The sequence below is a fragment of the Strix uralensis genome, chromosome 3, assembly GCF_047716275.1.
Source record: "Strix uralensis isolate ZFMK-TIS-50842 chromosome 3, bStrUra1, whole genome shotgun sequence".
Taxonomy (NCBI): Eukaryota; Metazoa; Chordata; class Aves; order Strigiformes; family Strigidae; genus Strix; species Strix uralensis.
Genome location: NC_133974.1, coordinates 134,553,306 through 134,562,885, shown reverse-complemented (window position 1 = coordinate 134,562,885; position 9,580 = coordinate 134,553,306). Strand labels below are relative to the sequence as shown.

The window sequence follows — 9,580 nt, the reverse complement described above, 5'->3', positions numbered from 1 at the left end:
CTCGAAGCGGATTGGCTTTCGTAGCGGGAGGTTCCTTTCGCTTCCGCAGCGCGGGCGCCTCCCTGCGCCCCCTGGCGGGGCCCCGCGGGCTACGGTGCCTGAGGAGGGTCAGGCGGCGCAGAGCGCGGGAAGGTGGGAGCTCCGCGGCCCTCAGCGGGGCCCCGCCGGGAAGTCTGAGGTAAAAAGTGGCTAAAAAAGGTCCGCGGCGGCCCCTGGATATGAGACGGCTTTAGAGCCATCTCGGACAAAAATTTGTGGGACACAAGCCCAAACGGGGGCCCAGACTGAGGGAGAAGACACCGGCGCCAGGGCAGCCGTCTCCCGCCTGCCCTTGGCGCCTCAGGAGAACTTGTGGCAGCCTCACACCCGGGAGGCCTTGTCCAGCTGCACCAGGCTCCGCAGCCACCCCCTCTGGCCTGGTATTGCTGCGAGATGACAGCAGCCCCAAGGCCTGCTGGGGGAAAGTTATTACATGTTACCCAGTCAAGCAAAAACTCAGGGCACTTCCTTCAGGAGCTGGCTTAAACTGACACTTGACAGGAAAAAATACATCTATTGAGAATTCATTTGCCCAAAAGACCTTGTTCTGTGCGTCTTGTTTTCAGAACGATTATAATTCCCACAACCCTCCCACCCATTTCAAGATAAAAAATAGTAATTAACTCCCCCGAATCTTTTTAGTAATTAATCTTACAGCTGAATTAACCATAGATCCCATAGCAGGGTCTGGCAATGGCACGCAGCAACAGCGTGGAGAGAGTCACACCAAACTTCAAGGCCATGCTTATCTGAAGTGACTGAAGGGCTCACTCCATCACGCCATTCCTCGCTTTTCTCCTCGGTAAGGCAAGAATAGTGATCCTTAGCACTCTTTTAAGCCAGGAATGTCAAAATATTTTTCAAAGTACAAGAGGAGGGTTACAACAGTTGTTACTGCTTATCACAAAGGCTTGCCAGTTAAAATATTTGTTGTGCAGTTACATGTTCAGAGTGCAACAGAATGTTACACTTAAGGGACAGTTTTCGCTCATACATTAATTATTCCTCAGCTTATTGGTCAGTGGAATATTGCAAAAGAGATTAATAATTACTATCATTATTATTTATGTCTGTGAGCATGAATGAACAGTAATGTGATCATGGAGGTTTGATCATCCCAACAGTGAGATCCATGCAGGATTACATTAATAAACTGTCACACTTCATCTTAAACTCGACTGTCCTCTGGAGTTACCAATTTAAATTCGTGGGATATTTAATTAAAAAAATAATGCCGTTTATTACTAGTTTGTTTCTAACTATTTTGTTATTGCTTGTTGTTTACTGCTCTTTTCTGTTTACTTAACTGGATTTTTCTGTTAAAGCTGCATTTATAGAAAACAGATTCATTGGCTGGGAGAACAGTCCAAGTAATAATTTTTCTTCTGTGCCAACATGTTTCTTATCTTTTTGGCAAGACACAGAAGAGAGAAATAAGATGAGTGATCCAGAAACTTAGGATTTGGCCTGGGCAAAAGGAGTGTTAACTTTATCCAGATTCAGAATTCATTGGTGCAGTTTTATTTGGTACAAAAATATATTAGGTGGCAAAGCAAGAATGTTCACCATGTTTGCCTGAATTCATAATTGCTTTGCTGCTGACAAACAGAGGATGGTTTGGATAGATTTTTGTGTCATTATTACTCATTAAAACTGCTATTCTCTAGCTCATGGCAAATAACTGTTCAAAGCTCTATACTGTTATAAAAATGTATTTGATTTCATAAGAGTGATAAAGGAGTGGTTGGAAGCATTCGTATAATACAAGAGACATGAGCAACACAAATCTTGTCATCTGTTAAGCACAGAAGGTGGTTACTTAAACATTAAAAAAATGTTTTTCAGATGATGCTTTTAAAAATAACAATTAACCTCCTTATTTTTTCCATTTGAACAAGCATTAGAAGAGTTAAACAGTACACAAACAGCAGTGAGCACTGAAAATAGAGATTTTGACTTAAACCAAAATTAGATAGGTTTTTTCCACACTCACCAAAATGAGAGGCCTTAAGTGTACAAACTTCACAAGTGTCATGGGCTAACATGTTACAGCTGTACTACTGTAACAGAAAAAGGATACAAGATCTCAGATTTAGTTCAAGATGCTAGGCAGCAAACAAAAATTATGTTTAACATCATGAAAAAGCAAAAGTATTATTAATTTTTTCAGCGAGATTTGCAGTTTATCTCTCTTCATTAATTTTCTTGTGCATTTTTTTCCACCCAGGTCCGTATTCAGTTTAATGATATATAATAATAGTAATAAACACCACCCAAGAACACATGTCACTAATTTCCCCATTCACATTTCCCCCATCTAGTTTGGAATTAGGATAAGAGACATGTTTTTCTTCCAAACTTCTGCTTATGCACAGCAGATGCCAGTAAACTGGGAATAAATCAGTTTGGCACTGGAACTTCAAAACTACAGCTCGTGAACCACCCACCAACATTCCAGTAGGTTAACAATATTGAAAAGGTGTTTTTACAGTCCTGTTTAACACAGATGCTTGATCTTTTCATACTATACAACACCACACTCTGCACAGAGGACACCATGCCAGTGAAATCACTTTCTATAATTAACCTTCACAAATACTCTTACTCAGGTCTCACCTGGGAAGATCACACTTTACTGATTTTATTTCCCCTTATTGTCTTCCTAAAACAAGACTGAATGTGGCAAATAGATGGTCCGTGCACCATGCTCTGAAGACCAGCACATTTGGACTCCTCATCAAGAGAAATAACAAGCTTCAGAGCCAAGGGACCTCTGCTGTGAACGCCCTACCCGCAGATGTTCTGCGATCATAAATAAAGGCTAATCTCAGCTCTGGTGACAGCACATGTGGAGATAGATTTCTCTTTGCTATTTTATTGAAAATGTATCCCTCCAAAGTCCTAAGGGCATGCTGAAAATGCTAATGAAAATTTGTATGCATACTTCTTGGAACAATGTCTTGAACTAAAACCCCTCCCGAAATCTTTCTTCATCCAGATATCAGAGCTCACCCAGTAAGGTTTTTCTCTCCCAGTAGCCTTAAGGTTGAGTTAGCCAGGCTACCCTCATAACAAACCCCACAGAGGGAGCCTGGAGGTCGAAACCTCCTTCTGGGGAGGGGAAGGTTGTTCCCATCACACTGCACTATGAGGCATGTTCCCATGGAACAGCTCCCCCAGCTGCCACCAGACCCTGTTCCTGTGTTTCAGTCTCAGCAGCTGCCACCATTTACCCCATTTCTTGCCCTGTTCCTAAGGGCACCCATAGCATGTGGTTCCATTTCCACTGGCTATAGCTTTGTGCTTACCTGACAAAGTTATTCCATTTGAAAGCAAGAGGAATCAGTTGGAAACTAAGACACCACCACCACCCCAAAACAAGCAACAACTACAAAAAAGACAAGACCACTGCAACTATTTGGCATAAAATGCTTGAGCCTACCAAGAAATTTTAGAGTGCATCCTTATTACCTCTTTCTTGTAATAGGGGATTTCAGAGTAGAAATTTGCTGTATTTGAAAATTCAACCTCCATAATAATGTACAAATACAGACTTCTTAAAGAATGTTACATTGCTTCTTCAGAAAGTTCTGCTCTAGCTATTTCACAGTCTCCCAAGTCATATAAAGCCTGTGAGTTTCCCCTGGGAGACATTTGCTCAGAGAAACAGTCTTAAAAAACCCACTGAATTCAGCAGGTGCCTTCTGCTCTTTGAAACACCCAGACAGCTTGGATGTGTATGTATAAGCATCTGTGGAAAGCACTGAATAACTGTATCTACTTAATAGTTTTAATATGCTTTAGATCATTAGTCAAGCTTACAGGAGACCGGCTGTAATTTTTGAGCCTTTTCTAGCAGCTTCCGCCACATTGAAATAAAAATGTTTAATATCTGTAATGACATTATTCCATTTTCTTATGTTGTATGAGTCTTACCGGTAAGAATTCCATGGTAGTTACTAAAAGCAGGCATTTCTTTCAGCAGCAGCTTAAACAGCTCCCTTTTGACCTGTATGTCTATGCCCCATCCTCTCTGCCTCACCAAGTGTGCTAGTGCAACCTGTGAGGTAACAGCAGAAAACCTGTCTACATTAAACTTCCCCAAGTTGTGAGGGGGAATTCCTTATAATCCACTTATTTATTTTAGCCAGGATACATCTGTAGTTGATCACCCAATTCTATCCATAGTTCACTCCCCATTCTGCAACTAAGTAATTATCTCATTTAAAGTGCTGCCTCCCTGGTCAAGAGAAAAGTATTTAAAAAAAAAAAAACAACAAAACTACAGACATTTGGAAAAAAGTGGTGCATACATATTTTAAATGAACAGTAAGCATATAACCACCTTCTGTAGAAAGAGATAGCTACCCTTTTTCATATACTCTTCTACTGGATAGCTTCTTACAGCTCTGCTTTATGCTGGACTGAAATCTGTATTTTATTTTATACTATAAGATTAAATTGAGCTCCTTAAAATAAAAAAAATTATCCCCATAGTAGTTTATTTTCCCCCTTTTTAGCCATCATTGCAGATAAGGACAATGTGGATAAGAAGTTATACCTGTAACTGTCTCAATAAAGTTTCCCAGTAGCACTCCAACCATCCCACCGTGCTTAAGTAGGACATCTCCATTTCCTGATTTCATTACAAGCTACGGGAAACAATTACAGAGTGTGACTGGGACCAGCATTAAATAACCCTGGGAGCTTGTTTATATGCCACGCCTGAGCAAGCAACTTTTTTTGAACAGGTAAATTTGTTTTAGTAGGATGCATATTCCTCATCCTAACTTTTTAAAGAAGCCTAAGGTGTATACAGTGAAACAGCATGATTTTAAAGCATTTTTTTTCTCATTTACTTCATCTTCTCCCCCTATTCTTGTCACGTTTAGCTCCACTTTAATTCCCTGACATATCTCGTGATAGCTTTCAGATGCTGCTGCATTTCTCTAGCTTGCATTAGTTCTAACGGTTACTTGACTAAATCTCACTGTTTTCTTCAGAAAACTCATTTAGATTAATTTAGTAATCAAACCTCCCACAGCAGGTGGATGTAATCTTTTATTTGAATGAGGGATTTCAGAGTAAATGTAAGAAAGTGGACTGACTGAATCAAACACACTACTCAACCACACCCATCTGACTCCTGGCTTGCATTATCTTGGTGGGGCACCTGTATCTCATCCTATTTTAGGGCAGCACCAGTCATCCTGCCTTTCGCCTTGGGTAGCTGTGGGTTGCATACAGCTCTGCTCTCTCAGCAGGAAGGAGGTGTGATGTAGCAGTAATATGCTTATATTGTTTGTGGTTATGGAGAATAAATTCAAGCAGAGGATGTACATGACCAAATTCAAGCCTGTAATCATCCCAATTATTTCTGGTGTGCCGCGTAAGTTGGAGATATCTACAACCAAGTATTTATCTTAAGTGAGCACTTCAACCGATAAGAAACAGTTGTAGGTGCAAATCTCTTCACAAATCACTACTGTGATTTCTGAACTGAATTAAGTGTAATTTTTTTTGTACCTTATGAAGTGAAAGTAAGGCAGAGTACTGAACAATTATTGGAGGAAATATTTTTTTATCTCTAGTAAAGCCATTTAGATATGGTAGTAATCAAACTGTATGTATATATATATATAGCCTATGTGTTTACAGTCTATTGTACCTGCAGTGTAATAGACACGTGTAGTCTATCAGACTTCTTTTCTTTCTGGTAATGAGCTTCCAAGACATTTCTGTTATGATTTTTATTGCTGTGAAATCTAAAATTAGTGAAAGACTTAGTGAAAGACTTCAGGAAAGCAGTTGCTATTTTTAAGTTGTAGAAAATAAAGAAACGATAGCTTCCTCACTCAAACAAGTGGCCACAACTCCTTTATATTTGCCTGGGCTCTCCTTTTTCCGTATCTGTATTATTAAGTTGAGAATAGAATGGTCTTAAGTTAAGCAAACTGTTTTCAACCCACATGGCCTGCTAGTGTATGGGATGTAACGTGTCTGTAACAAGCCACCTTTAACATATGCTTTATGTGGGGAAATAATGGGCAACTGCATCTTTGGCAGTCTTCTGGCAGGTTAAAAATGGGCTCAGATGCATCAAGTGGGAGCAGTCTTCAAAACTGACAGTCTGCAGTGAAGACTTGTGTATTCACATGCAGGGACTTTGTAGCTGCACACAGGCTTTGTCTAAAATCTGTTAATGTGAACTTGCAAGAGCAGTTTTGTGGGATGATGGAGGGTGCCTGTCTGTTGGTAGTAGAAATTGTTCTATATGCTGATAGAAAACCCTCTATATTACTTGGAAGAAAAGACATGCTTTGTAATTATTTTTTACAGAACCTTTAATGTTCTTGGCCAGGTACTGAAGTAGAGCTGTAACAGTCTCTGGGAGCTATGAATTTGGGTCCTTAGGCAGTTGAAACCACCTTAATTCATTTAATATGATGCCTTAAGTCTGGGTTCTTCTGAAAATGTTATCTGCACATGCTGCAAGATTGTGGTAACGCATATTTCCATCCTCTGCTTAAAGGAAAATTGTTCCCTGTAACAAAGTCTGTCCTCTCAAAAGAGTTATCTTCATATTTTATGCCCCTTTTTATTGAGCTGCTTTCTCTTTCACCAACTCTGTTGGAGACAGAAATATTTCAGGTCAGTGTTTGGAACATGCGGTGGTACCCTATGGGGGTCCTGTTTGTATACATACCTATTTATTACTACATGTATACTTGTTTATGTGTATATTTACTTAATACATAGGCCTGTTTGGTGTAGCATTTGAGATTCTGCAACTATTTAAGTATTCACATAGTGTCTCTGAAGCAAACAGCCTTTCTGAAGTGGTAAATATACTTTGGTGGTGGGGATCAAGCTGGGGCTGAGGCTTGTGCTGGGGAGTGAGGGGATGCTCATGGGGTTGGACAGAAGAAAGGAATGAGTAGATAGACCTGAAACACTTGCTCCTCATCTCTTGTATTGTCTTAAATGAGGGGATTTGGGTTGGACAAAGAAGAAATGTTATGAAGTGGAGGGAAATATGTAACTGTAGTAATTTGCAAAAGCTGGGCAAGTACCACTAGGTGTAAATGAGTGTGGGAGAGTGGTCCCCTTTAGCTGCAGCAGCAGCTGGTGAGGTTGTAGACACAATATTGAGGGAAGGAGTAATTTATTAAAGAAAACCCTGCAAGCAGGAATAGAGAACATTTACCAGAGCAGTCATGGCCCTGCAGGTCTCAGGCAGTGCCATTGCTCACATTTGGAAGTCCCTTTCTCTCGTTACCCCAAATTCTGGCTGAGAGAATGCCTTGCAGAGCTCAGGAAAAGGCTCTTCTGACAACGAAGTTTCTCTTTCCTTAAGACGTGTCAATCATCTTTGGCTTCACCAGAAAGTCAGAGAATGATCAGCTACAGTGAGAGTGACTGTTTTTAAACAGTTCAATTGGGTAACTATATGTTTTCTCCAGAGCAGTGTGAAAAATCACATTTTCATTTCAGAGACTATTCCTTGTGCTGCATGTTTTTGTTGGAGTCTCTTTTCTCTTTGGAAGACCCGTGAAGCAGCTCATTGTGCCCTGGCCTTTCCTTAGTGAAGAAATTGAGAATACCTTGCCTGCATTTGCTTCCTGACAGAGGAAGGCCCTAAAATGAGTTATTTCATTCTCTATTTCATCTTCTGCCGTACGGTGGCACTGGTTAGCTAACCAAGGGACGTGCTTGTCCTGCTGCAGTCCAGGCTGGGTTCTGGTGTTTTACCGTGATGCCCACAGAGTGCAGCTTCTGCCCACACAACTGCTCCACAGCTTGCTTGGAAATTTCAGAAGATAGACTGAATATTTGTGGAATAATAGAAAGCAAGAGTTTGGTTTTTCAATAAATATTACTTTATAGCTCTCTAATCCTTGAGATAAATACTGAGTTTGGCTCTTCAGTGTGATCGAGTGAAATATGGGCAATTTTTAACTTGCAGGGATGAATGAGTGGCACGGAAAATTTTTATTTGAAGGAGAAAATCTTCAGAAATTGTAAATTTTACAAAATTTACAAGAGACAGTGCTTTCCCTTTTGTGTGTGCGGTGGGAGTGAAGAGTGCCTGAAGAGCCACTAAGTCCATGCTTTAAAAAGGACGACCTAGAGATGTGATTTAAAGCCTTTTCAGGCATTTACATGAACTCTGAGCATGCAATGCTGTATTCTGAATAAAACAGCCAGAGTTTAACAAAAATAAGTGCAAAAGCACTCTGCCTGTATGGATAATTTTTAGATAGCTGTTTTCAAAGCTGAATTAGTGTCACTTCTAACACTACAAATTAATTCTGTGACCTGTATCTTCTGTTAGTTTAAAAAGAAATGTGAGTGAACATTATGTGTAATGCACAAAGCTTCCAGATGTGTGTGCTCGTTTACTGTCAATTCAGTTTTCGGATGCCCAAGTTAAAATGATTTGTACTCTGGCAACTTCTCCCCAGTAATCCCCTTGTAGAGCTGAACAGTGCTCAGGGCTTTTCTCCATACCAATTTATGAGGCCATGAAGACCTTTGTCAGCTGTGAAGAGCCAAGGGCTTAATTTTAAATGATTATGGTAGGAATGATGATAAATACTAAGAAATATAAATAGGTCTGAAATTACCTGAGACCCTGAATTACTTGCCCTGGGCTGAAAACGGAGCAAACAGCAGTGGCAGAATGAGGGTGGGCATACTTTTAGGAAGGAGGCTTCAAAAACAAAGCAAAGGCCCTTGTTTGATGGACAAGTAGCTGTCTGATTGAGCATGTAATGCAAAGAAAATGCATGTAAGGTAAAATATCTTTTTAATGCATTTTAAAAACCAAACCTAGTTATTTTCCGAGATTTTCCTGTGTGGTAACCCATAAGCTAGTAGGACTGCACTCACTATTACCTTAAATATTTGACAAATTTAAAAGGAATTATAACTTTAAGGCCTGATGTATTTCCTTTATTGCTTTCCTGTTTCTGTTAGGGAGAAACATGAGCTGTCTCTGCTGTCATGTGAGGATGCATTTGCCTGATGAAGATCCCTTTGGTCACTGCTCAGCTTGGGAGTGTGGCTGTGGGTTTGGGGTCTGCCCCTGTCCTACAGCACCTTGTGGGGCTGTTGCCTATTTTGGGGCGAGGCAATGGTGAGAGGCTTTGTGTTGGGGATTAGCACATCAAAGGGGATGTGTAAGAGGTGGTAATTAAACCAGATGACGACATGGGGAAAGGCGGCACTAAGGATTTGATGACATGGCTCAAGCTGGCAATGGAGCATGGGGTGAAGATGAGTGATTTGAAGGCAAACTGTGATTGATCTGGGTTGTGTCAGGCAATGGCACAAAAACAATGACAAAGGTAAATTTAGAACTCTTCAACTCCTTTGTTGAAAAGCTAGTCATGATTATTTAGCTGTGGATGTGACATTTTGATATTTTAAAAAGCATTTTCAAGTAAGAGAAGAAAAAGACAAGACAGGGATTAATAGGGCTCTCTAACAGAGAGCAAAGCTCTGGAAGCCTCAGAGTTGCTGGTGGTGCCATGCAGAA

At 40.5% G+C, this 9,580-nt stretch overlaps 1 long non-coding RNA gene across 1 annotated transcript; it reads left to right on the top strand.

Annotated features, from left to right (window-relative positions):
* Positions 1-126: 126 nt before the first annotated feature.
* LOC141941568 (uncharacterized) lies at positions 127-3,805 on the top strand. The gene is made up of 3 exons (XR_012628383.1): positions 127-178; positions 724-841; positions 2,712-3,805. It is a non-coding gene; the product is annotated as an uncharacterized LOC141941568 (long non-coding RNA).
* Positions 3,806-9,580: the final 5,775 nt, after the last annotated feature.